The 14,368-nt window shown below is 48.5% G+C and overlaps 1 pseudogene; it reads right to left on the bottom strand.

The window, feature by feature from the left end:
- Positions 1-47: 47 nt before the first annotated feature.
- LOC149912048 (uncharacterized) lies at positions 48-4,118 on the bottom strand (annotated as a pseudogene).
- Between the last annotated feature and the right edge of the window lie 10,250 nt (positions 4,119-14,368).

Raw genomic sequence — 14,368 nt, 5'->3', positions numbered from 1 at the left:
TAGAAGCTGAGGCGGTGCACATTCCCCATCTGGAGTAGTGCATCCAGGTCTAGGGCCCTCAATACAAGGAAGGCAGAGAGATGTTGAGAAGGTGCAGAGGAGTGCCACAAAGATGATCAGAATGCTGCAGCACCTCTCCTAAGAAGACAGGCCAAGGGAGCTGGGCTGGTTCAGCTTGGAGAAAAGAAGGCTGTGGGGTGAGCGAATGGCAGCCTTTCAGGACCTAAAGGGAGCCTCTAAAGAGGAGGGAAGTCAACTCTCTGAAAGGGTAAAGAACAGCAGGACAAGGGGAAATGGTTTGAAGTTGAGGCAGGGAAGATTTAGGTTGGATGTCAGGGAGACATTCTTTACTTGCAGTGCTGGAACAGCTGCCCAGAGAGGCTGTGGATGCCCCATCCATCCCTGGAGGTGTTCAAGGCCAGGTTGGATGGGGCCCTGGGCAGCCTGGTCTGGTATGAAATGTGGAGGTTGGTGGCCCTGCCTGTGGTGGGAAGGTGGTAGAGATGATGCTCAAAGTCCATTCCAACCTGGGCCATTCTGTGTGATTCTGTGACTCTATCCTGCTTCTATCAGCGCTCCAGGCCATCCTGCAGGCTGTTGTGCAGAGCGCAGAGCTGCAGAGCTCTGCTTCCCGGCCCTGTGCTCTCCAGCACTCTCGTGTGAGTTCCGCCTCTCCCAGGAATCTCCTGTTCCCAGGAACCTCAGCTGCTCCCCTGCACACACATCTGCATGCACATAGGTGTGCAGAACCACACACCCATGTGCAAAGACTTCCCCGCACACAAACCTGTGCATTTACATGCACATGCAAGCACATCCTTGCACACCTGCATGCACACTCCACCCATGTGCATGCAAATGTGTGAAAAAACACACAGCCGTGTGCAAAGACCTTGATGCACACATCAGTGTTCATATACATACACGTGTGCAGACCCATCACTTTGCACACCCACATGCAGGAGTACAAGAGCGCAGCTGCAGACTTGCACACAGCCATGTGCACACACACTCATGGAAAACTAAAAACCCAGGCCATTCTATGATTCTATGATCTCTGCACACCCCTGTTTGCACACGTACCTGCACTCACAGCTCTATGACCAAATGCCACTCCCAGGACACAGCCAACACGCAGACGGTGGGAAATGTCAGGAGGAAAGATGCCCCATTACGCTAATTCAATCTCCTCTCTTTAATGAAGGCACTGGGGCACAGCTGTAGCCCCATCCTGAGATGAGGGCTGCTGCGGGATTCCTCGTTTGGACGCTGCAGGTTAACCTGGAGCGCAGTCTGAGGGACACTCCTCATGTGCTCTGCAGATGGAAGATGTGCCAGGAGCAAAGAAAAGACTTCCACAGGCAGCGCAGGGATGGCGTTCCTGGGCCGGGCGGAGACATACAGAGCAGTGCCCGCTGCCCTGGGATCTGCAGCACTGCAGAAGGGCTCAGGGTGCAGCACTGTGGCACAATACAGTGAGGACGCCAGGTTCAGCAGCCCCACGTGGGCTACAGGGGTCCTGGGACAGTGATGGGTGTCCAGTCAGAAACTGTGGGGATCTGTGAGATCCAAGGGGGTCCTGGAATGGGTAAGGGAGGTCCGAAGGAGGAAACAGGGAGGGGATAAGGAGGAAGCCCAGAGCAGGGATAAGGGTTGTTGATGGGAACTGTGGGTCGCTGTGAGGTCCTGGGCTGGATGTGAGGGAGGAGTACCAGGTCTGAGGAGGTCCTTAATGAGCTATGGAGATCTGTGGGGGGTTGTATGAATATACATGTGGGGGACATGGGATGGATGTGGAAACAGAGCCTGCAGGAGCAGAATGCTCTTCAGGAGAAGGCAAGATATACACTGCAGGTGGGACACAGACATATGGGGAGGTATGGGGACATAGAGGGAAGGGGGGGATGTGAGGAGTGGTCTGAGGTAAAAAGGTGGGGCGGTGTTGGAATGCCTTTATTTCTTCCTGAGATGGGACTGGGGGTCCCTGTAGCCCAAAGGTGGGGCCACGATCCATGACCCCACATGAGCCATACCCCAAGATGACCACATAACCCTGTACGTGCGTGACCCCATGGCTGCCCTGTGTGAACCATACCCCCACACGACCCTGGCACTCCCTGACCCTGCCTGCCCCCATCACGCTGCGACCCACTGCCATGTGGCCCCAGAACTCTGGGATCCCTGCCCCCACCTCACCCCCACCATATAACACTCTGAGACCCATAACTCCCTATCACCCAACCTGACCCTACAATCCCTTCTGACCCCATTGCTGTGACCCAGAACCCCATCTGACCACATAACTCTGTGCAGTGCCATCTGACCCTACGTCACCCCATAATTCTGTGACCTGCAGGACCCCCCTGTGACCCACGACCCCCTGTGCTAACCCCATGTGGCCATAGAACCATCTGTGTGTGGGGAAAAGGCATCTTCTCCTCGGGGTGGGACTGCCCCAGAGCTGCCCCAAAGGCGACATGGGGTGGGCTGCAGCCGTTTCTCTCAGTTTGGAGAGATGGGAACTGTCCAAAAGAGCCAGAAGGAGGACATGAATGCTTCTGCAGGGAAACACCTGTCACAAGGTTTGGTGACAAAGCGATCCCACCGAGACTGAGGAAGGGGCTGGAGCTTGGGTGCTGCGTGGCAATGAAGAAGACTTGAACCAGGGATGGAGCTGGGATGGACTGCAGGAAATCAACTCCTTAATGGCGACAGTGGGAGAAGAAATCCAAGTCAGCTGCAGAAGGAACAGCAGACCTCCTTACAAAAAGGCGTCCCAGACTGGGGACGTTGGAGCAGTTGGGACAGTGGTAAAGAAATGGCTCCAACATCAGGTCTTGGAGCAATTACTGCAAAGACCCCGAGAAATGGACAAAGAGCTCTGATGGCAGCGCAGCACGAGGAGGAAGGAATGCATGGTGGTGCAGAAGGAGAAGGATGGAGAACAGCAGCGGTGGGATTCCCCTTTTGCACGGTCACCCACCGCTACGGGACTCTGCAACAAGAAGCTGCACCCTGCTGTGGTCAGCACGGCTGTGTGTGTCAGCTGGGTGCTGCTGGCAATCATCTGAGCTGTTGCGGTCAGGAAACATTCTAACATCTGCACGGATAGCAGGATAAGTAGGATCAGAGTGAGAGCTGTGCTGTTGTTCAGCAGACAGATGCTGAGCAGAGCACAGCAGGGCCAGGTTGTTCGGACCAAAGTAAGGTGGAGACTGCACACGAGGGAAGGCACAGGTGCAGGACAGAGCATGAGACACAATGCACAATGCAATGGCAACAGCTGTCAGAAATCCTGACTGCCTGTCTGCATAGGAAAGCAAACAATAACACCAAAAGGACCAGGTTGGCCACAGACCTCACCTAGAGAAACAGCAGAGCGGATGCGTGGCCTAGACTGTGAGCCTGCAGTCCCCAGCCAAGAGGGAACAGGAGAGCAGGGACTGCCAAGGGAGGAGAGCTACAGGAGCAGAAGGAGCTCAGTGAGCAGCTGCGCCTTTTCTCCCTCACCACAAGGAGGCAGAGTGCAGAGAAGCCATAGCAATAACAGATGAGCTTTGCTGCTGCAGGGAGAGCTGTGCCTGATGGAAGAGCAGTGATGAGAGCGTTTCTCACACAGCCCACGGGCACTTGGGGGGATCTGCTGGGATGGGGGAAGCCCTACAAAGCTGTGGGACAGACAAAGGACACGGATGGGAGGAACCAAAGGGGCACTTTGGGGCAGCTATGGGGCACAGCCACACCTAGGAGCTGCCTTTACCCAACACACCGCTGGTGGTGGAACTGCTGCTGGCCACGGGCCGTGGGCAGTGATGGGGCTGTTCTGGGCTGCTCTAGGATGGCTCTGGGGCTGCTATGAAATGGGGCAGCTATGGGACACAGCCACAGCTCAGTGGGGTTGATGTTCCCGCACACAGAGCTGGTGGTCAATCTGCTCTGATCATGGAACCTCTCCCATAGCCCCCTGCTGCCCCCTGGACTCCCAGCTTGCCCAGCAAGATGGGAGCAAGCCGGGGGTCAGCAGATGTTATAGGCAGCTGATGTACAGCGACCCCAGAGCCACCCTGTAGCGTCCCCTGAACGACCCCAGAACAGACCCACCACTGTCCACAGCCTCATCCGGGGTTATGGTGCTCACAGGGATATGGGTCATGTGGAGCCTTGCGGTCATGCCGAGCTCTATGTGGTTTTGGGGTCATGTGGGGTTATAGATCAGGGCCACAGGGAACCCCAATCCCCTCTCAGGAAGAAATCAAAAAATGCATTCCAGCACCACCCCACATCCCCCATTCTCACCCCAAACCCTTCCCCACATGCCCCCAGACCCCCTACATCCCCATGCCACCCCATGTCCCCACACCCACAAGTCCCACCTTTACCTCACACGTTGCCTTCTCCTGCGCAGCACTCTGCTCCTGCAGCCTGTGGCCCATATCCCCAGTGCTCCCACATCACTTTCACCCACATCTGTGTTGTGCAGGAAGTGCTGCAGCTCCACATTCCTCTCCAGCAGCAGCTGCCCCTGCCCCAGTATTATTTGGTTGTATGGGTTCTGGAGGGAGAAGGGGGTGAGGAGGGGCCCAGGTTGGCTATTGGGGTCCTGGAATAGTGGCAGGGGTTCTGTCAAGGACTGTGGAGGTCTCTGACGTTGCTAAGGAGCCCTGGACACGATAAGGGAGATCTGAGGGAGGAAATAATGGGGGTCAGCTGGAGTCTAGTGGGGAATATGGGGTGCTGCTGGGGGCTATGGAGGTATGTGAGGTTTTTGGCCAGCTGTAGTGGAGAAGTTCCTAGTCTGATGAGGTCATTAAGAGGAAATGGGGTCTGTGCTGGGCTACTGGGATCTTGCAGGGAAAGTATTGAGGGAGGAGGGAGGTGTCGGGGCTCTGAGGGAATTATGGGTGGGCTGTAATGGAAAGGTAATGGGTTATCTTGGGGAAAGCAAGGGGCAGCCACGGGGGATGGAAGGAACACCTGCAGGAATGCAAGGGGAATCTGGGCTGGGGCAAGGGGACAGCTAGGGGAAGAACAGGGGAACGTCCCAGGAACTGAGTTCTTCTTTCAAATCCACATCTTCTACTTCCTGACGTAGCTGCAAGACTGCCAGAGAAGCTGCAGTACCGCTGCCCATTCAGCTGCCTGTGTCAGAAAGAGCTGCATGTTAGTGGGTGCAACTGCCACTACAAGGCCAACTCCATAATTGCAGACACAAAACCATCACCTTCAGTATCTGTTACAGGCTGACGACCGTGCCCTTGCACAGGAACCATTCCCACACAGCAAGGGAACTCCTTCACTGCCTTAGGATGCGGAAGAGGAAGAGCCCCAAAGCCTTCAAAACATGCTATCTTGCCACCAACTTTGGAAGCTACACACACCTTCTCCTTTGAGAATTAGCAAGATGAATCAATGCACGTTGCTGCTGGAGAGGGCTGTGCTGCATCTCCTGCTGCCATCCTTGGGTTGTCATTGTGCTGCCCATCCACAGCGCACTTTGAAGGGCAGTAACCTTGCAAGAAAGAACAGAGAGCAGAGAGCTCTGCCGTGCGTTTCCTGTTAGAACACAGAGATGAGCTGTACAGCCCTTGCTCTCAGAACACACACCGCTTCTCTTACCAGCTTTCCATTCCTGCACAACGCTGTTCAAACCCCTCCTCCATCTCTCCCTTCATACACAATGCACAGCCTCTCCCCAGCGACGAGCTCTGTGCTGTTTAATGCCTGTGCCATCATCGGGACCTGCAGAAGAAACCTTGCGGTTAAGAGGGTTGATTAGACAAGCGCTCTGTCTGGCAGAATTCACCATCTTAAGCACTTTAAAGAAGCGTCTTCTTGAACGCCCTGAATCTCTGTGACACATCAGGAGATGCTGAACTAAACTCGCAGCCTTCTCAACATTGGAAGGGCTCTTCAGATCCAGCTGGAGGGGGAACAAGATCCCAGGGGGGCTGTGGAGCTGGTAAGGGAGGTCTGAGGGAGGAAATACAGATGCCTGGATGCCTGGTGCTCAGGCACAAGCAGAAGTGCTGATGGAAAATCACCACACAGCACAGACTGAGTCGCTGGTACCTTGCAGTGAGCAAAGGCTGAGATGCACAACGTCCTCACCTGCCTGCTTCTTGGAAGTGGAGGTTCAGCAGCAGCTCCACTCGTGATTAAGTCCTCCAAAAACCTTCTTCTTTCTTCCTGATCAGGAGACTGGATAGTGAAACCTTCTCCAAAGCCATTATGAAACTATATCTGTACCTGAAGCCCAAGGAGAAAACACGTGTCAGATTTAAGACCACAAAACAGTGCTATTCCATTCCAATCAAACTTCAGTTCTGATTTAAGTTTCACGACTGGCATTTCAGCCACCCTGCTATGGATAGGTTAAACCTATGGATAGGTTATAGGGTGGGAGAGGAGGGTAAGCCTTATAGCCCAACGTCCCCTTATAGCCTACCATCACCCTATGGTCCCACACAGCCACTTATGGAACCACATCTGCCATACACCTCCTATAGGCCCATATCTTCCTATATTCCCCCACTGCCCCTCTCAGCCCCTCTACGTCCCCCCAAAACTTCCTATAGCATAACAACCCTCTCTATAGACCCTCCCCAGCCCCCTATCATCCTATAGACCCTCCCACTGCCCACCACAAACCCCTATAGTCCCATTAACCCTCTAAAGGTCTATAACTTCCTGAAGGGAGGTTGTAGTGAGCTGGGGGTCGGCCTCTTCTCTCGTGTCATTAGTGATAGGACCAGAGGGAACGGTTTCAAGCTATGGCACGGGAGATTCAAGCTGGACATTAGGAAGTATTACTTTTCAGAAGGGGTGATCAGGCACTGGAATGGACAGCCCATGGAGGCGTCACCGACCCTGGGGGTGTTCAAGGAAAGACTGGATGTTGTGTTGAGGGACATGGTTTAGTAGGAGCTATTGGTAGTGGGTGAACAGTTGGACTGGATGATCTTTTAGGTCTTTTCCATCCTTGGTGATTCTATGAAAGGAAGGGGGGAGCCTTCTAGCCCCACAGCCCTTAGAGCCCACCCTAGAGCCTCCGATCACCCTATGGCCCCACACAGCCCCATAGAGAACCATATCCCCCATACACCGACTTGTAGTCCCATATCCCATAAGAACTCTCCTATAGCCATCCCACTACCCCTTATAGACTCCCCCAAGAGCCCCCCAGTCTTTTATACCCCTCCCATATCCCCTTATAACCCGTCTATAGTCCCCCCACATTTTCCTATAGCCCCATAACACCCTATAGCCACAATAAAGCCCCCTATACTCCCATATCCTCCGTAACACTTTGATAGCCCATGCATATCCCCTTATGATCTTCCCTTACAACTGTATAGCTCCCCAAATAGCCACCGACAGTCCCACGCCCCCCCAGCTCCCATAGACCCATAGCACCCTATATCCCTCAACAGCCCTAAAACACCCCCTAAAGCCCCCCCAGTGCCTTATAGCCACATATCCCCCTCTATCCCCCTCATAGCCCCATTTTCTCCCATATCCCCCATACCACTTCTAGAGTCCCCACAGCTTGCTATTGCCCCAAATCTCCCTGTAGCCACAATAAAGCACCCTATAGCCCCACAAACCCCTATATCCACCCCTAAGGCCCCCGAAGCCCTAGAGCCCCATACCCTCCTATCACCCACGCAGCCCTATATCCCTCTAAAGCCCCCCTAAAGCGCCTCATGGCCCCACATCCCTCCTGAGAGCCCCCCAACCCCATATTCCCCACACAGTGCCTATACCCTCACATCCCCCGACACTCCCCCACATCCCCTGATATTCCCCCACATTACCCCATAACCCCCCTGTAGGAAATATCCAAATAATTTTCTAGGACGGTATCTCTGATAAAGCAGATTTTATTCGCAATTGCAATGGCGGGCCTCCTGCAAGCAGGAGAGCCCCGAGAAAAAAGGTTACATCTTTTTATCCCCTACTGCCCGACGCTTATCTCTTTCTGCCCTGGTTCCTCATTGGCTGAGTACTGCAGGTTTACACTCTTCGCGACGCTCCACTAGTTATACAAATACCGAGTAAATATAAATCTCCTGACGCCTAAACATATATCTTAATTGTTTAATTACCTTCTAACAGTTGTTTTCTCAACAGACATTTGGTCACGGTTTTTGGATATCTGTTTTATAACATAAACATAGCCCCTTGATTGTTTTATGACCCCCCCCCTTTAACATTTGTACCCCTTTACACTAAGTCATTGTTCTGGTCATTCATCTGTCCTTCCAGAGATAAGCTCGGAAGGAGGATAGAAGGGAGTATTCTGGAGCCTGTTTATGGCATCCCGATATTCCCACAGAGTGTGACAGTTTTGCTTTGTGTAAAGGCCCTGACTCTTTGTAAGTTTGTTAAATGTATTTCACTTCTGCCGGTCTAATGAACAACGTTACAATATATTCTCTAGTTCCAAACACTATACACACATTGTTTAGAACATTCAAAATCTGCTGTGAGAACGAATTTGTTAGGTAATTCAGTAATTAAGTTTCTAAAAATGTTACCAATATGTGTATATTATTCTTACTTTTCGTACTAATTATTTCTAAGAATATGCTACAACTTAATTCTTTAGATCAATTGCCCTTCTCCATTGTTCACTGCAGAAACAACACTTTCACTTTCCACAAATTCCCCCCTCTTTTTCTTTTACAATGTTGATTTCTGCAATCCTTTTCTAAGGTACAATTACAAAACCTTCTTTACTTTCTTCGTCTTCCTCTTCTTCTAATATCGTTATTCTACCGAAATATGATGTGGGCTCTGTTTGCTTCATCAGGGCAGTTTCAATTAACCGCTGTACCAATCTTCTCACACAGGGGATGATACAGCAACTGATAGCTGCTAGGGCTCCTGCTACCACAATCAGAGAGGTAAATACAGACACAACCATTCCTTTCCACTTCCCAAACCAGGATTCCAGCCATCCGGTGAGCGAACTATCTATTCTGGAGTTCTCAGCTAGTTCATTAGCCAAAGTAGTAAGCCCCGTAATGCTTTAGTTATCATGCTATCTGGGGCTGTGTTATTTGCGATAAAAGTACAGCAATGAGTGCCCAAAGTTACACACACACACCCTTCTTCAGCTAGTATCACGTCTAGGGCGATCCTATTCTATATGGCTATAGGCCATCCTGCTTGTAGCATCCAGTTGTTCTGCAGTTCCCTTTATTGCCTCCTTTGTATAGTTTATAAATCTCTACTGATTGTAATAGATGTAGTTTATCCGATCTTCATTTTTGTTAATTGTCACCCACCAGAATAGAGATTCAAATCCTGCAGAAATTGATTTCTAGCCTTAAATTCATCAGGGACACCTCTAGGCACCCCAATTGAATCCATATATATTGTATCATCATCAAATGGGGCTCCCAGGATCCTTTTGTTCCTTTTTTGAATGTGTGATAGATCCTTCTCAAATGCCAAAGTGAACGGTATAGCCAGTTGAACAAGTGCACAGGTACCTCCCCAATTAGATGGGAGAATGGACCATAAGATCTTCCCACCACAATACCACCAGAGATCCGCTCTAGGGATTTCCAGCCTTGAATAGTTTCCCGCTAAATCCTTCGTAACATCCAAGGTTTCACTGCATAGTGAGAAATATAGGCCTGGTAGCCCTCACACCCTGCCTTGAGAGACAAGCTGTATGGTTACCTATGGCCATAGAGAATGCAGGAGGGATTTTGGCACCCATCTCCAATATCGGGGGAAACAATAGGGAGAGTGGTTTTCAGGCTTCATTTCCCCAGGCGGTTTTCTCCTCGTACAGGGCGATCATACATTGCATTCCTTGGGAATCCCTGGTCCATCCCAGAGGAAGGGGTACTACCTGAGCTACAGGCTGTCCTGATGTGCAAGCACAGCAATTGCTATGGTTGAGACTCAGGACAGTCTACTTAATCCATTCTACCCAGGCATTCACATCCCTGTATCCTGTCTTAATTTCAAATGTTTGTCTGAGATCTTTTATTTCCATAATTACTACAGCTGCAGGACTTTCAGAAGGATATTTCTCTCTCTTTTTCTTATCCTGAACCTTTCAAGTATGATCAGGCAATGAATCCCATACAGCTACTCTGAATCTAGCTACTGGGTCTCTTCCTCAAACGTTTATTCCAATCCCAAAAGTGATGTTAACAAGGCTATCGGCCTTGCTAATTGTTGTCATTGAATTACACTGCAAGGCCTGGCAGTCTGGTTGGACAATTCCCCTAAACATACTAATCCGTTCTTTTAGGGTGCGTGATTGCATTGTATCAAATGGGATACATGTCCAGCCTTGATAGGCAGTTGTCCACCATACATTATTCCATCCCCCACAAGGGGATCTCTTATTCATACCTAATTCAGGACACAGGTATTTCTCTTTGTGACTCAGTTGTCGTTGGGCACTTAAGTCCCTGCAGGCTATCACACTGCAAGCATCAAATGTGACAGTCTGAGGCGTTTCTCTCCTTGTTACGTTCACCCACATCTTAACAGGGTATCCTCCTGCTCCCCTCTGCAGGTCATCCTTTTTCTCTCTACCCCACTTGTACCCTGTTCCTGGTACTAGGATTATACAGTTACTTTCTGGTGTCTCTACCCCCCCATATGTTTTATTATGTTCCCTTAGAACCAATCTCCATAAAATAATACAGGGCACAACAATGTGTCCATCTGGGTATACACCCATGTGTCAGCTTGCTCTCTTCCCTTCTAAATCATTAATTAGATTCCTATCCTCTTTAAAATACCTTATAGGTACTGATTGGGGTTCAGATATTTTAAGTTTACCATCTGTAATTAAAGCCAGTTCACCAATTTCTTCTCCCGTAGCTGCCTGTTCTGCCACCTGATCCACTATCATATTCCCAGTTTCCTGTACAGTATCACTATTCTGATGTCCTCCACAATGGATAACAGCCATGCTGCTCTTTGGTAGACCCACATCATGCTGAATTTGTTTTCCTTGTGTGTAAGCAACCCTCGCTCTTTGCAGATGGTACCATGAGTGGGTACCACCCCAAAAGCATATTTAGCATCTGTCCATATATTTAAGGCTCTTGTCAAGGCAGTCCCCTCAGCCTTCTGAGCGGAAGTCCTCACAGGTAATGGTTTTGCTTCATTTACCTTATCAGTAGCAGTTACTGCATATCCTTACAGTTTCCTTGTCTCACAAAGCTGCTTCCGTCAGTGAATCCAGGAATCCCCATCGCCGTCCAGTGGTTCCTCCTGTAGGTCCGACCAACTGGCACAAACAGTCTCATGCAGTCGCACACTGCTGGCTTGGAGGGAGCTCTTTGTTGGTGTTCTGGGTGTTCAGCAAACTGCTTCCTTCTCTTTGATCAGTTGTGCTTTCTGTTGAGAAACTTGATAGCCATTTAAATCAAGAAATTCAGCAAACCCACAGTCCATCGTACACAGTCCTCCTTGGTCACTGTGGCATCCACGTACTGCAGTAAAGTTCCACCGTGGGATAGAGGAACTCAAATCTCAGGCTCACAAGCTAACCAGTTCTCAAAAATCAGTGGGTTGTTCTCACAACACTGGGTAACACTGTCCAGGTTAACTGAATTTTTATTTATATATATATATATTTTAATTTTATTATTATTATTATTTTATTTATTTTTCTCCCCATATTGAAGTTTTCTTATTCAAAGGCAAATAATTTTTGACTTTCTTTAGCAAAACCAGGCAGAAAAAGGTGTACTCCAAATCCAGAACGGCAAACCCCACCCACTCATTCCTCAACTTGGTTAATAAAGTGCATGGATTTACCACCATGGGTTGCATATCTTAAACATTTCTATTAATTGCCCTCAAGTCTTTTACCAAACTATAGCTCTTGCCAATCCAAAAAGTTATTTGTTATTTCTTTTATCTTCCCTCCTACAATCTTGTATCCTAAAAGAGCATTGCTTTACCCTGGCTGGGCTGACTCCTGTCTATAACTTAACCTTTATTGAGTTGCCTTGCCTTTTTTTTTTTTTTAATTATTATTTTTATTATTATTTTTTTTTCTCTCTGCCAGGCATTCCTGATGCCTGCAATCCTGTATATACCTGATTTAGGATTTACATAACTTCTGGGGGTACAACATTGCTTTTCCCAGTTTGTGTTAAAGCCAGACTTAAAATTTTCAGTCAATTGGCCTTGCTTGACACTTAGCTCCAATTTTTTTACTGAATTTAATCTCTACATTCAACTATTCTAATACATCATGCCCAAGTAATGGTTTTAGAGAACCTGGCATGTACAAGAATTTATGTATTCCTACTTGTTCTCCTAGCCTGTATTTAATTAGTCCCTAAAAAGTAAACTTCTCTTGCCAGAGCTCCTACAACTATTACAAAAATCATCTACGGGTAATAATTCTTGATGTAGCACAGAGTTAAGAGGCACCCATATCAGAAAACAAACTCTTTACCCTGCTTCCCCAGCTGCTTTCGGTCCAATGGGGGTGGAACTCACCCTGAGCCCTTCCAGGCTCCCCCTTACCTCTTCTTCTAGGTAAGGACATCCCTGTTACACCTTGTTCAACTTTGCCTTCCTCAGCCCGTGTTTTTCCCAAACCCTTTTCACTTTCCAGACTTTCATCATTACTGAAATACAATGTTAGTAATTTCTGTTTCACCCCCTTCCCTCCCCAGGATTCCGGTGCTTACAGTGGGATGTCGGGTTTCCCGAGATCTCTGCAGATGACGGCTATTCTCACTCTCACTGTCCCGTCCCATCCCCATTCACAAGTCACACACCCTGCACAGTTACAGCGGGAAGCTCTCGCCCTCAGCTCTTTCTCTCACTCCGAGGTGTTCTTACAAACCGCAGTGGGGGGGTTAGTGCGGGGGATGTGTCCTCGTGCCGACCCAAACTCTAATATCTCAAACTCACTGTTTTCCTTAACCTTGTTGCCAATTTGTTTGTTAATTTTTACAATTCCACTATTTGTACCCTCAATTACATTTCCATGTACCATTAACAAATGCACTTCCATACAGCATCGAGACAGTTTCTCCTACTGCCTTCAAAACCCACAAATCAAACAATACAGTTCTTCAACTTCTACAAACACCCAGCACTTGGTCTCATGATTAGGGTACTCAATTGTTAAAACTGGTCCCATTACTCATTTATGTTCTGGTTGGGTTTTGTTTTTGTTTTTTTTAATTCAATATTTCCCCCTGGCTCACCAGCAATATTCCTCCAGTGAGCCTAAATACAACCCAGGGGGTCTTCTTGGTATCACTTTAGACACCCTCTGTTCCATAACAACCTCATACACGACATAACATAACGTAACATAACATGACATAACACTTTCACGACATACACATTTAACAATCACAAAGACAGTGACAGTAATCAGTACAGTTTATCCTCAGGATCCTTCCTCTCTTTGCCTCCCTCCAGGGTCCAACCTTCCCTCTGTATTCATTTCCCACACTTGCATAGCTGCCCACCTCCTTCTCCAATAAACAACATATCAATGATAAACATCATTTCCATCCATAAGTAGAAATTAGGCCCTAGAAATTGATCTAATTGTTCTGCGACACTTATAGGATCCTTAATTAAGAAATTCTTGAAATTCCTGACTTTTCTTCTAGTAAAAAAAAGCAAGCATGAGCATATCCTATTTTCCTTTGACCTAAGGAGACTGCCATAAAGGATAAAGTGAAGTATTAGTAAGGTTAGTGTTAGAGAAAGGAAAACTCTCCAGGTCCCATTCACATTACTCTAACTCCCTCAGTAATCGAGAGTGCATCTTCTCTGTCGCTTGCATTGCTTTAGAAATTGAGGGGGGGGCGGGAGTTATCTAAGGGATCTCATGTATGATCTTTCTGCTTCTCTTTCCTTTTTCTTTTGAAATATGACTCCTCCTTTTGAGGAGGATTTATTTATTTATTTATTTATTTATTTTTACTTCTTGCACCCATTCAGCAACATAAGCCAATTCTGTTTCAGAAAAAGGAATCTTACTGTTTACGTATAAATACAAAGTCTGACAGGCCCAATCTTTGTCAGACCCCTATTTTGGTCAAAATCATGATTTTCCCTGTAGTGGCTCTCTAGGCTATGTCTATATACAGTATTCAAACATCTTTTCCCTGTTCTTTTCCCCAGTCTGGGGATTATTTTCCAATTCTGAAGCTTCTTTCCCAAGAGGCTATCTCTAGGCACGAATTTGGGGACCCCTTTCCCCTGTTCTACGGAGCTCCTATTCCCCATCCCTTCGGAATGCTGCTGTGAACTACCCAGCTCACAGGTTACCACACTCCGATTCTCAGATCTAGGGCCAATCCCTCTGGAGCATCTTGCTCAGATTCCTGGATTAATAGGGGTGTAC

This window comes from Phasianus colchicus, unplaced genomic scaffold, assembly GCF_987193195.1.
Source record: "Phasianus colchicus unplaced genomic scaffold, bPhaCol1.hap1.1 HAP1_SCAFFOLD_44, whole genome shotgun sequence".
In the NCBI taxonomy this organism is placed as follows: Eukaryota; Metazoa; Chordata; class Aves; order Galliformes; family Phasianidae; genus Phasianus; species Phasianus colchicus.
Note: the sequence above shows the minus strand (reverse complement) of the source record. Positions and strands in the feature narration are given on the sequence as shown.